Source organism: Rhineura floridana, chromosome 3 (genome assembly GCF_030035675.1).
Source record: "Rhineura floridana isolate rRhiFlo1 chromosome 3, rRhiFlo1.hap2, whole genome shotgun sequence".
Lineage (NCBI taxonomy): Eukaryota > Metazoa > Chordata > Lepidosauria > Squamata > Rhineuridae > Rhineura > Rhineura floridana.
In genome coordinates this window covers 149,914,213-149,925,061 of record NC_084482.1, presented here as the reverse complement: position 1 = coordinate 149,925,061, position 10,849 = coordinate 149,914,213, and the positions used below count along the sequence as shown (strand labels likewise).

At 42.1% G+C, this 10,849-nt stretch overlaps 1 long non-coding RNA gene across 1 annotated transcript; it reads right to left on the bottom strand.

The window, feature by feature from the left end:
- Positions 1–567: 567 nt before the first annotated feature.
- LOC133382331 (uncharacterized) lies at positions 568–10,190 on the bottom strand. The gene is made up of 3 exons (XR_009761906.1): positions 10,123–10,190; positions 4,668–4,823; positions 568–762 (listed from the first exon to the last, which is right to left on the bottom strand). It is a non-coding gene; the product is annotated as an uncharacterized LOC133382331 (long non-coding RNA).
- Positions 10,191–10,849: the final 659 nt, after the last annotated feature.

Genomic DNA, 10,849 nt, shown 5'->3' with positions numbered 1-10,849 from the left:
AGAAAGGAGAGCAAGGGGCATTTAAACATGTCAGGAGACCACAGGAGCAAGGCCTGCTCAAAGGATTGTTCTTTGCCATGTGAATACACATCAACAACTGCAGAATGACTTCATCACCTCCTGCCGTGCCAAATCTCAATCCTTCCAATGGACTTATTAAGAGTTGCTCACAAGTGGAGTCAGCTCTTAACAATTCCCTTTAATTACTTCTCCATAAACATTCCCTTCAGCAGAGGAACACAGCAAGATTGGAAAAAGATGAGGGGTGTGTGTCCACACAGCAGTAATTATGTTCTAGCAGTGAGCAGACAGTGCAGAAAATTTCACTACTAGCCTCTCACCGTCCTCAACCTAACAATGCCTCTAACATTTGCCTGTGTGCTTTAGGATTTAATCAAATCTACACTTACCTATGAGGAAGTCCTGTTGAACTCAATAAGGCTTACTTTAATTTTTTTAAATGTTTATTATAATAATATTCCAAAATAACATATACAGCATAAATGCATCTAAACAGTACAACCATATATAATAATGTATGATAACATCAAATCAGTGGTGCAGGAGAGGAGAAGGTTTTCTATATCATATTTTTGTGTTTCTCTGACATTTAGGTCATCTTGGAGACTATCTTTAAAAGTAGCGTCTGCCAACTCTGGACTGCTGCTACTCAATTTACTCAGGAAGAAGGAGATGGTGCTCGAGGGCTCTCTGCGCGAATACACCAACCTCATCCAAGGCTGGCAAAGCAGGTACTTCATACTGCATGAAGAAGAAAACGAAAGGTCTCTCGTCTCTAAGTTACAAAATGGAGGACGGCGTTTTTGGGAGTCACGAAGATCAGGTCTTGAAAAAGCTGAAGAGCCAGTTTGTGTCCTTTCAAATTGAGACTGTCTTACCTTTGGAGCAGAGCATATCTAGTATAAAAAACCTGGCTGAATGCGGTTCTCTTATCATGACACATTTAAATGTTTTTTCTTTTCTTTTAATAATGTTATTTGTTATTTAATTTTGAGAATTGCATTATTGTATTGATGTATTATGATGTGTTGTTATATTTGTGTTTTTGAAAGCCACCTTGAGGGCCTTTTGTGACCCATCAGAGTGACCACACGGAAGAATGGTGCTATAAATGTTTGGAGTGTGGTATCAAACCTGGTGATGCACCAGAAAGTCCATACAAGTGAAAAACTCTATAAATGCTCTGAAGCGTGGACAATGTTCTGTGCACTGTTCACAACTTATGACTTACCAGAGAGTCCACACAGGAGAAATACATTATAAATATTTGGTCTGTGTGAAATGTTTTATTCAGCATGGAGGCCTTCTGAGGACCAGAGAGCTCACACCGGAGAGAGACCTTATAGTTGCTTGGTGTGTGGGACATTTTAGTTACTTATTTTATTTATTTAGAACATTTATATACCGCTTATATTTAAATAAAACTCTGAGTGATGTACAATATATCAATATGTTCAGGATGCCAGACAGTCAGCACACCCTTTTGCATGATACTCCATGCCATTCCTCCTCCCACTCTCCTTTCATTCATCCCCACACCCAACAACAGACATTCAGTGTGCTGTAGCCACTGAATATGCTCACTTGGCTGTTCCAACCAGACCCTCCACCAGGATACATTCATTCTTCTTCCTCCCACTTTCTGGTTTTCCATCCCACAGACTCTTTAAGTGTCCTGTGGCCATGCTCATTTGGCTGTTTTGGTTCAGGGTGCCAGCTAGCCAGCTGTGCTCTTTTGCAGGACACTCCGTTCCTCCATCCCTCCCTTACCAACAACAGACAGTGTTCTGTAAACACTGAGCGTGTTTATAGGACTGTTCGGATCCTCCCTCCTAAAAAAACCCGCTAAATTTTTTTGTACTCCTGCAGGTTGGCTGATGCCTCCTTTCCCCCCCTAACTTCTGCTTTTAACGTTTGTGTATTTTCTGTCCTGGAACCTTCGGGAGAAAGACAGATTACAAATATCCTTTAAAAAATGACATTAAATACATTGCGAGCGGATGGCGCCATTGTGCTAGAAAATTGGGATGCCTCCTACTGCCCCTATTATCCATTTGTTTTTCATCAGCTGTTGCCTTAAATGATTCTTTTGTTAGTTTGTCTCATCTCTAATCCTACCAGCCGTTTTTTGCATCGGGGACAGAAAAGTGGAGTTCAAATAATTAACCAAGTCTCTGATGAAAACAGGGACTGACGGTAGAAACATAAGAGGCCGACTCTGCACCGAAAAAGGGGGGGAGAGGAAGAGAGCAGGCCTCCAGCCTGGTCTTTCTGCCTGTCTGAGTTTTGAAGATCCCGACATTTCATTGGCCAAGAGGAAAACGACTGGGTGCTGAGGAGTTGAGCAATTGGCTGAGCTGGAAAATGGGGTGGGGAAAGGATTCAGGAGCGGAGAATCCGCAAAGCAGAAGTGAGGGGGTTGATCGCAGCTCTCCGCCTGCCGCTTCCCGGCGGCGGTGCCTAGGGTGGGGGGCAACTCTGGGTGTCACCCCCGTCTCATGGTGTCACCCGGTGCGGCCCGCACCCACCGCACCACCCTAGTGATACCCCTGCATGTCAGAGAGAGAATTGTATTCTCCCCGATGTGCTAGTTTTCTGTTGCAATGAGGTTTTTCTGTGGGAGGGAGCACTCAGACACTTGATCTCGCACACACACACACTTCAATGTACAAAGTGTGCACATGGTTCTGCTGCGTGAACTGCTTGCCTCTCCCTGAATGGTTTTATGGGTGAGGAGCAGAGCTTGGAAACAACTGTTTGAGCAATTGGGATCTTAAAACCAAGATTACATGGCAATAGCTTAGAACTGGCTAGTTCTGTACTTCCTGTGACACGGAGGCTGATAGCATTTGGTGTGATTTGGTGACCCAGAGACATGTGCTTCAGGCAACATGGTCCAAACATTGACTAAGAATTTAAGAAGATGTTATAAGATGTGCTGTCTGTGTGCTCCAACAAACAAGTGACCAAGCATCACAAGGAGAATCTGAATCTATCTAAAGGTAAAGGTGTCCCCGCACTTGTAGTGCGAGTTGTTTCCGACTCTTAGGGTGATGTCTTGCGACGTTTACTAGGCAGGCCGTATATATGGGGTGGGATTGCCAGTTCCGTCCCCAGCCTTTGTTTACCCCCCAGCATATGCCGGGTACTCATTTTACTGACCACGGATGGATGGAAGGCTGAGTGGACCTCGACCCCTTTTACCAGAGATTCGACTTCCTCCTTTCGTTGGAATCGAACTCCGGCCGTGAGCAGAGCTTCGGCTGCGTTACCGCCACTTACCACTCTGCACCACGGAGGATCTTTGAATCTATCTACTGCCCCTTTAACATATACCTTTCTCTACATTCCATGGATGACTGGTCTACATCTCTCTTGTCTGCCTCCTTTACACACTTCATATGTACTTCTCTATTTATGTGGCATTATTAGGGTCATATCACATATTGTACCTATTAGACAGTGTACTAGACAGTGTGTTATGATAATTAATAAATAATAAAATAATAATTAATTAAATAAAAATAAATAAATAATACCATCTTAATGACGAAACATATTTAAGGAAGCCTCCCGTTGACTGTCGTGGCTGCCAACAGCTACTACAGGCAGCCAACACTGTAGAGCTCCTATCCAACTTTTACTTTGCCTCAGCCCCACTCTCCTTTGCAGCAGCATCTAGCTTTTCCTTGCCAGGGTGAACAAGAAAAACACTCCATCATTTCTTTTCCTCTCTTCTCTGTGGCAGCCACAGGTTTCCAGCTTCCAGCACTTGGCTGTGTGCGTTGTTGCTTCCCCCCCCCCCCCGGTGTTACAATCCACTGAACTTGATTGGCCCATGCTCTTTACATAGAATGTTTACTTTGCCTACTGCTTCTTTTCAGTTTCTCAGAATCAGCTGAGACTTCCGTACTGAGGCTAAAGACATCTCATGGATTTTTACCCGCTGTTAAGGGCACAGGACCTTTATAAGGAAAAAAGTTGTGGCAAACTTTTAAAAAGATCTTTAGTGTTCCAGCAATCATGTATGTTTGGAGTAAGGTGGTAGCTTAGTGGTAGAGTGCATGCATTGCAAGCCAAAGGTTCCAGATTCGGTCCCTCGCATCTCCAGGTATAGCTGGAAAAGACACCTGTCTGAAACCTGGAGAGCCACTACTAGTCAGTAAAGCAGCTTTCTCTGTATTTTTGTTAATTTAGTTCTTACCCTGAATTTGATTTATCCTAAAACAGATGTGAGGAACCTGTAGCACTTCAGATGTTGTTGGACTCCGACATGCATCAGCCCCAGCTAGCATGGGTCAATGGTCAGCAATGATGGGAGCTGGACTCCAGCAACATCTCTCACAGATTCCCCATGATGGGAGCTGGACTCCAGCAACATCTCTCACAGATTCCCCATCCCTATCCTAGTGTTACTCAGCCCCACTCAAGAGCTCATAAAAAACACAATTTCCATTTTTAATTAGACATTTCAAACTGATCCTGTCAAAGATGGGAAATGGGATCTGTATTGATCATGTCACAATCAGCACATGACATTTACTGGTAATCACTTTTTCAGTTGTGCGTATTCAGATACTCAATGTGTTCAGTGTGAATGGATTATTTACATGTCCAAGAGCATCAATGGATCTGCTGCACTGTACCTTCTCTTCCTTCTCTTCCCCCCTTTGTAACTGCCACATAGCACTCTGGGATGTTATCACTTCAGATTTTCTAGTTCTTTTTCTCCATTAGTATCATTATCAACAAGACACACCTTGCTCCAGTTAGCAGTCTCAGCCATAGAGGACATGAATTATCTGTGAAAAGGTACAAGAACATAATAGGAGAATATTATTGGGACAAATTGACAGTCTACTACATCCTTGAATGTTGTGCTGACTGATCTATAATACCATTCTAGGAACAATATTCCCCTGACATTAGCTATGATAAGGCAGTGTGGTACCTTTTACACAGCCAGAACCCTAATACATCAATAGTCCTTTTGTCTTCAGTGGATGAACAGCTCCTTTGAGACAATGGAAGAATTAAAGGTATATTAATTCTAGAGCTGAGCTGATATTTCTCAGAAGACATTTTTCCTATAAAATTTCTGAGATTTTTCTGCTCCTCACCCCCCTAGAAAAATAAAACCATATTGAAGAATTTTCTCCAAATATTCTCCACCATTTTTATGGTACCTGCAATTTCCTACCCTGGAATGAGGCCAGGACATTGTGGAGAATGCCAAGTGGTAGCCGGTTGCCAATGCACTTGCTCTTGCTGCCTCTTGCAGCCAAGGATGGATGAATCTGCCAACTTTGGTCTCTCTCCATTTCTCATGTTTCCAATTAAGTTCAGTTTTCCACATTTCCGCATTAGTTGGTGATTTTTTGTAAGTCTTCATGGAATTTCACCAGTCTTTCTGCTAATACACATTTTTGCATGCAATTTTTAGGGGTGTGCATGCACCTCAAGACTCACCTTGCTTCTGTATGATGGGGATCCTAAAAATTGCTATAGCTTAGTTTTCCCCATCTGGCCAAAGTGGATGAAATTTACAGGCATGGGAACCCCTCTAAAGTGGATTAAGCCTGCCAAATTGCAGACAAATAATCTAGGGGCTTTTTGTTTGGGAAGCAAAGCAAATTCACTTTTCTCCATAATGCCTTGTGGGGGGGGGAGTGAGTGTTTGTCTCTTCTTTCTTACCTTAAAATAATTAAGAGGTGGCTGAGTAGAGTGTATTCTTGCTGGAACATTTTTTAAAGCTTTGTAGCTTCAGTGAGGAGGAGAGCCTGGCTAGGAGTCCAGAGTCTGTGAGTTCAAATCCCCGCTCGTGTCTCCTGGGTGTAAAGGGCCAGCTAAAGATCACTCCCACAGTGAGTGGCTCAGGGGTTATGTGCCCTGCCATCTGTGCAGCTGTGAGCAAGCTGCATAGTCCTAAGGAGCCCAGTTGCCCCCCAGCTGGCAGTTGCGGACAAGGAAGGGGCTGGCTTGTGCAGCTGTGACAAGCTGAGCAGGCCCTAGCCAGCTGGGGAGGACTAGCCTCAGAGGGAGTCAATGGTAAACCCCCTATGAATACCGCTTACCATGAAAACCCTATTCATAGGGTCGCCATAAGTCAGGATCGACTTGAAGGCAGTCCATTTCCATGTCAGCTTCACACTGTCCTTAGCTTCCAGTGGTTGTTTGTGTCCTCCAATAGGTACCATAGGTCTCTGGTAGGCCTTACTATGTGAATCTGCCTAGAATTCTGCCTGTGGGTTTTTTTAGCTGATGTTAAAGTGCAACAACTTAAATGAAGCTTTTAACTTTTTTTTAAAAATCCTTTAACACAAAACAATCCAGAGCTCTTCAGCACTCCACAGGCAACATTGTGGACAGCCTCACTTCTTACAAAGCCCAAGTGTCTTTTGTTGTAGCATGAGCTTTCATAGGCAGCAATCTATTTTGTTAGTTGCAAAGGCACAGGGAAATCAGAAGCTACTTTATGCTGGCGACACTGACTAGAGGCAGCTCTCCGGGGTTTCAAACAGGGGTATTTCCAAGCCTTACCTGGAGATGCTGAGGAATAAACCTGGGACTTTCTGCATGTGCTGTATGCTCCTGCACAAGATGCAGTGCTCATATTAGAACAGAAACACACACACATACAAAATGTACCTTCAAATGATGTCCTGAGACAAAGTTAGCAGAATTAAAAGGTAAAGGTGTCCACTTATAGTGCGAGTCGTTTCCGACTCTTAGGGTGATGTCTTGTGACGTTTACAAGGCAGACCATATATATGGGGTGGGTTTGCCAGTTCCTTCCCCGGCCTTTCTTTACCCCCCAGCGTATGCCAGGTACTCATTTTACCGACCGCAGATGGATGAGTTCCCTTGCCCACCAGCAACTTCCAGCTGTAGCTGAAATTCTATTTTTATTCTTCCAAAGTCGTGTGACGAATACGTTAATAAAGTATGCTGTTCCTGTTTTACAAGCTAAAGGAAAGGATGACATAGAAAGTGCTTGTATGCCGGAAATGTTGCTGCCCTGTGATGTTGGAAATGGGTGTGTGGCTAAGTCAAGGAGGGAGAGCTGCCCAGCACCATAAATCAGTCCTTTGAACTATTTATAGTTTATATGGGTTTCCTTTCAACAGTTAAGCCTACAGCTATTTGCACAGGAAAAGGTACAGGCTTCCTAGATAAACTTAGTTAAGGCTCTTCATTTTTACGGGCTTTTCTGTTATGGCACAGGTCTAGCTACACGTACACAGAATTTGCTGCACAGGCAGGAAGGTGTGTGGGAGTGCATTAAAATCATCCTGCTTGGTTTAGATCGTTATTTTTTTTTCTTTTTGACATTTTCCTAGTACATCCTAGGATTTCACTGCTCTCAGTGTCAAGGCCACTAAGTGACGTCTTTTGATACGGGCAGGAACTTCCTCATGCAAATATTTATTCCAGGCCTCTGTGCTGAAATGTGCATGTCTGTTTATGAAAAATGTGAGTTTGCCCGATGTAAGGTCATCCCTAGAGCTCTCTCTCTGAACGCGGCCTTGGTATCCTCCTCCCTCCTATCTTGTGACATGTGTGCTCTGACTGAAGGCCTCGGGGATGCATCCCTCCTGACTTCCTCATGATCCTGTTACCATGACAAAATCACACGGGATCAGAGTTTAATGATACAGTACAGACAGCAGGGCAGATGTAGGTAATATTAGGTCCCAGCTAATATTTGCACCCGAAGCCTGTCTTTATGACCTAGAGATTGCTAAGTATCATAGAGCCTTTGCACTGGCTCATTTTAATTCTTTACCACCAGCCTTGTTGGAGTGGAGATACTTGTGTATTCCTTATTCCCAAAGCATCAGCCCATGTCAATCATGAGAGGTTAAATCAATCACACACATCCTGTTACATTGTACATATTATAAGGACATTCGTTCCCTTTATATTGCTCCAATTAAAAAAAAAATCAGGTAGATCTGACATATTTTATACCTCCTCTCTTCTCTCAGATTTGTGAGAAGAAATAACTTTTAAAGTGGCATAATTTTATGTCTTAGCATGTACTATAAGGAAACATGGTTAATGCATCTTAACTTTAGTATACTAGATTTTATTTTGTTTTATTAATTTTTTTAAAGTTTGTTTACATATAAAATATATAATTCAATCTGTTTATGTTTATATGTAATTTTTCTGCCTTTCTGCATTTAAATACTTGTATTTGTGTGACTGGTCATTGACCGTAAACAATAAAGTAAAATAAAGTAAAGGTAATATTAAGAGATCAGATGTCAAAAAATAATAAGGCTGTCTTGTTAATAGATGGCAAAGATAAGTTCTTCATGATGAGAAGGTGGTTGTTATTGAGCTCTAGAAATGTCATAACTAGCATTTGCCCTCCAGAATGTTATTGAAGGTAGGGCCAAAAGCCACTGAGTATTTTGTAGCTGCTGGGGTGTGGTTTGAGGTCTACAGGTCCCAGAGTGGTTTAACAATCAGTCCCTCTTCCAAGGGAATTCTGGAGATTGTAGCTCTGTGAGGGGAAGGGGGGGTCTTTTAACAACTCTCGACCTTAACAAACTACAGTTCCTGGGATTGTTTGGGGGAATCGATGACCGTTATAGAATTGTGCTTTAAATGTGTGGTGCAGATGTGGCCCTGGATTAATGGATGGGAATTGCTTTTAGAGGGAGTTGGAGAGATGGGGAGCTTGTGGCTCTACAGACGTTTTTGCACTACAAGTCTTGTTTGATTGTGTTTGAAATGTAATTTGTGAAGAGTGCTAAGAGTTGTTAGGAGCCCCTTATTCCCCTCACAGAGCTACAATTCTCAGAGTTCTCCAGGAAGAGGGTCTAGCTATTACACCACTCTGGAAATTGTAGCTCAGTGAGGAGAACAGGGGTTTCCCAACAACACCCTTCACAAACTACACTTCCCAGGATTCTTTGAGGGAAGCCATGGCTGTTTAAAATGGAATAATACTGGAATAAATGTTTTGGTGTGAATGTGGCCAGGGATTCATTTTACCAATTAAGGCTGCACAGGCTTAAAGCAGGCCTTTCTCAACAATGTTATTTCAACTATTCTTTGCAATAAAAATTATAAAAACACCAAAAAATTATCTGATTATTCTGGTTTCATCTTCTTAGTTTCCCAAGAAAGAGATCTTTTAGAAAGACTCATTTCCATAATAAACACAAATGCTGTTTTTCAAAGTCCTAGCATTCGCCCAAGAACATACACAATGTTCTTTTAACTGAGTTCTGCTCCTCTTCACAATTAATAGAGGAGTGGGGAAAAGGTGTTTGATTTGTCACATTTTAAGCCAGCTGAAAGGCTTCAATAAGCAAAGGTCTTCAGAAGGGCCAGGTGCAGCAGCATTTTAAAGCTACCTTCATCCTGTCCAGCTGTGTGGCTTTTCCCCTTGTATGATCAGTTCAGGGTTAGATTAGCTAAAGATACAGACAAAGAACTAAATCATTTTCCTGAAATGGAATTTTCCAATTCTAGTTCACAACAGAGGAGCCCAAATGCTTTGCTTAAGTAAGTGCAGTGAGTCAGCCCTTCTAAATTCAAGAACAGTGGTCCATTTCCCCTTAGTCCCAATACTGGTTTTCTTGGTACGCATGGTCTTATATTTCAGCACAATGATTTAAAGATACAGAAGACCTCTTGGAGGCTGGGCCTGGCAACCAAGAGGTCTTCTGTATCTTTAACAGTTGTGCAGTGGGAAGGGAGAATTCCACCTTGTGGTTTTTCCCATTACAATGTTGCAAGAACACCTGCACTTGGCTGACTTTCTCTTCTCCTAAAGATACAGGATCAGTCTCAGGCCCTGAACCTGGCAACTCTAATCCTGAAGGTTGTTTTTCTATTGCCAGAATATTGACTATTCATCACATTTGAACAGTAATATTTCCCCATCTCCCCTTCTGCTTGTGCTACTGCTACATGGGGAATAGAATTATCCCAGGCCTGTTATATATTATTTTTGTATTTTAAGAATACTTCACAAACTGTTCCATTCAAGTACAGAGGTGCTCACATAGCAAATGTTATCATCATCATCATCATCCAAGAAATGACAAACTCCAGCAAATCCACCTTCTCCCACTCCTTACCTCCAGCAAGGCCCCACCATTTTGTAAACTTGGTTTTGCATTTGTTTTTGTGCTTGGCGTGTTGGCGTGCTCCCCTTTATTTCTTTTTAAAGGGGCAAGCACAATTTCCCTACAAAAAGGTTAACTCCCCCCATCCCAATTCACCAACATCCATTAAAGAGAGACTATACCTGTCTATTCAGAAGCAAGTACCAATTGAAGCAAGTAACACGATTTATTCTCAGGTAGGGATGGGGGGAATCTGTCAGTTTCAGTTTCTCATTTTTCAAGTGTCAAGTTCAGTTCTGCACATTTTCACATCAGTTTGTGTTTTGAAGAAAAAAAGCCTTAATGAAAGTTCGTCTGCATTGTAGTGTGACTTTCCCCTAGTATACAAGTTTACATGCAATTTCCCCTAGTAAACACACTATTGCAAAGTGATTTCCCCTAATATAATGCATTTTGGTGTGTTATGTTCACTGCTATATTCATTTCTATGTACACTTTACCCTAGCATATACATTTTTTGTACACATCACTTGGTTGGAGAACTACATTGCAAAATTTGGAGAAATGCAAATGTTGAAGGTTTCTTAAAAATATTTTTATTTTAGTTTTAATGGTACTGTTTTAACATATTGATGTTTGCTGCCCTGAACTCCTTTGGAAAGAAGGGTGAGATGGAAATCAATTCAATTTAATTCAAATAAATAAATGTTTCAGTTCTCACATTGTTCCGGAAAGTGTG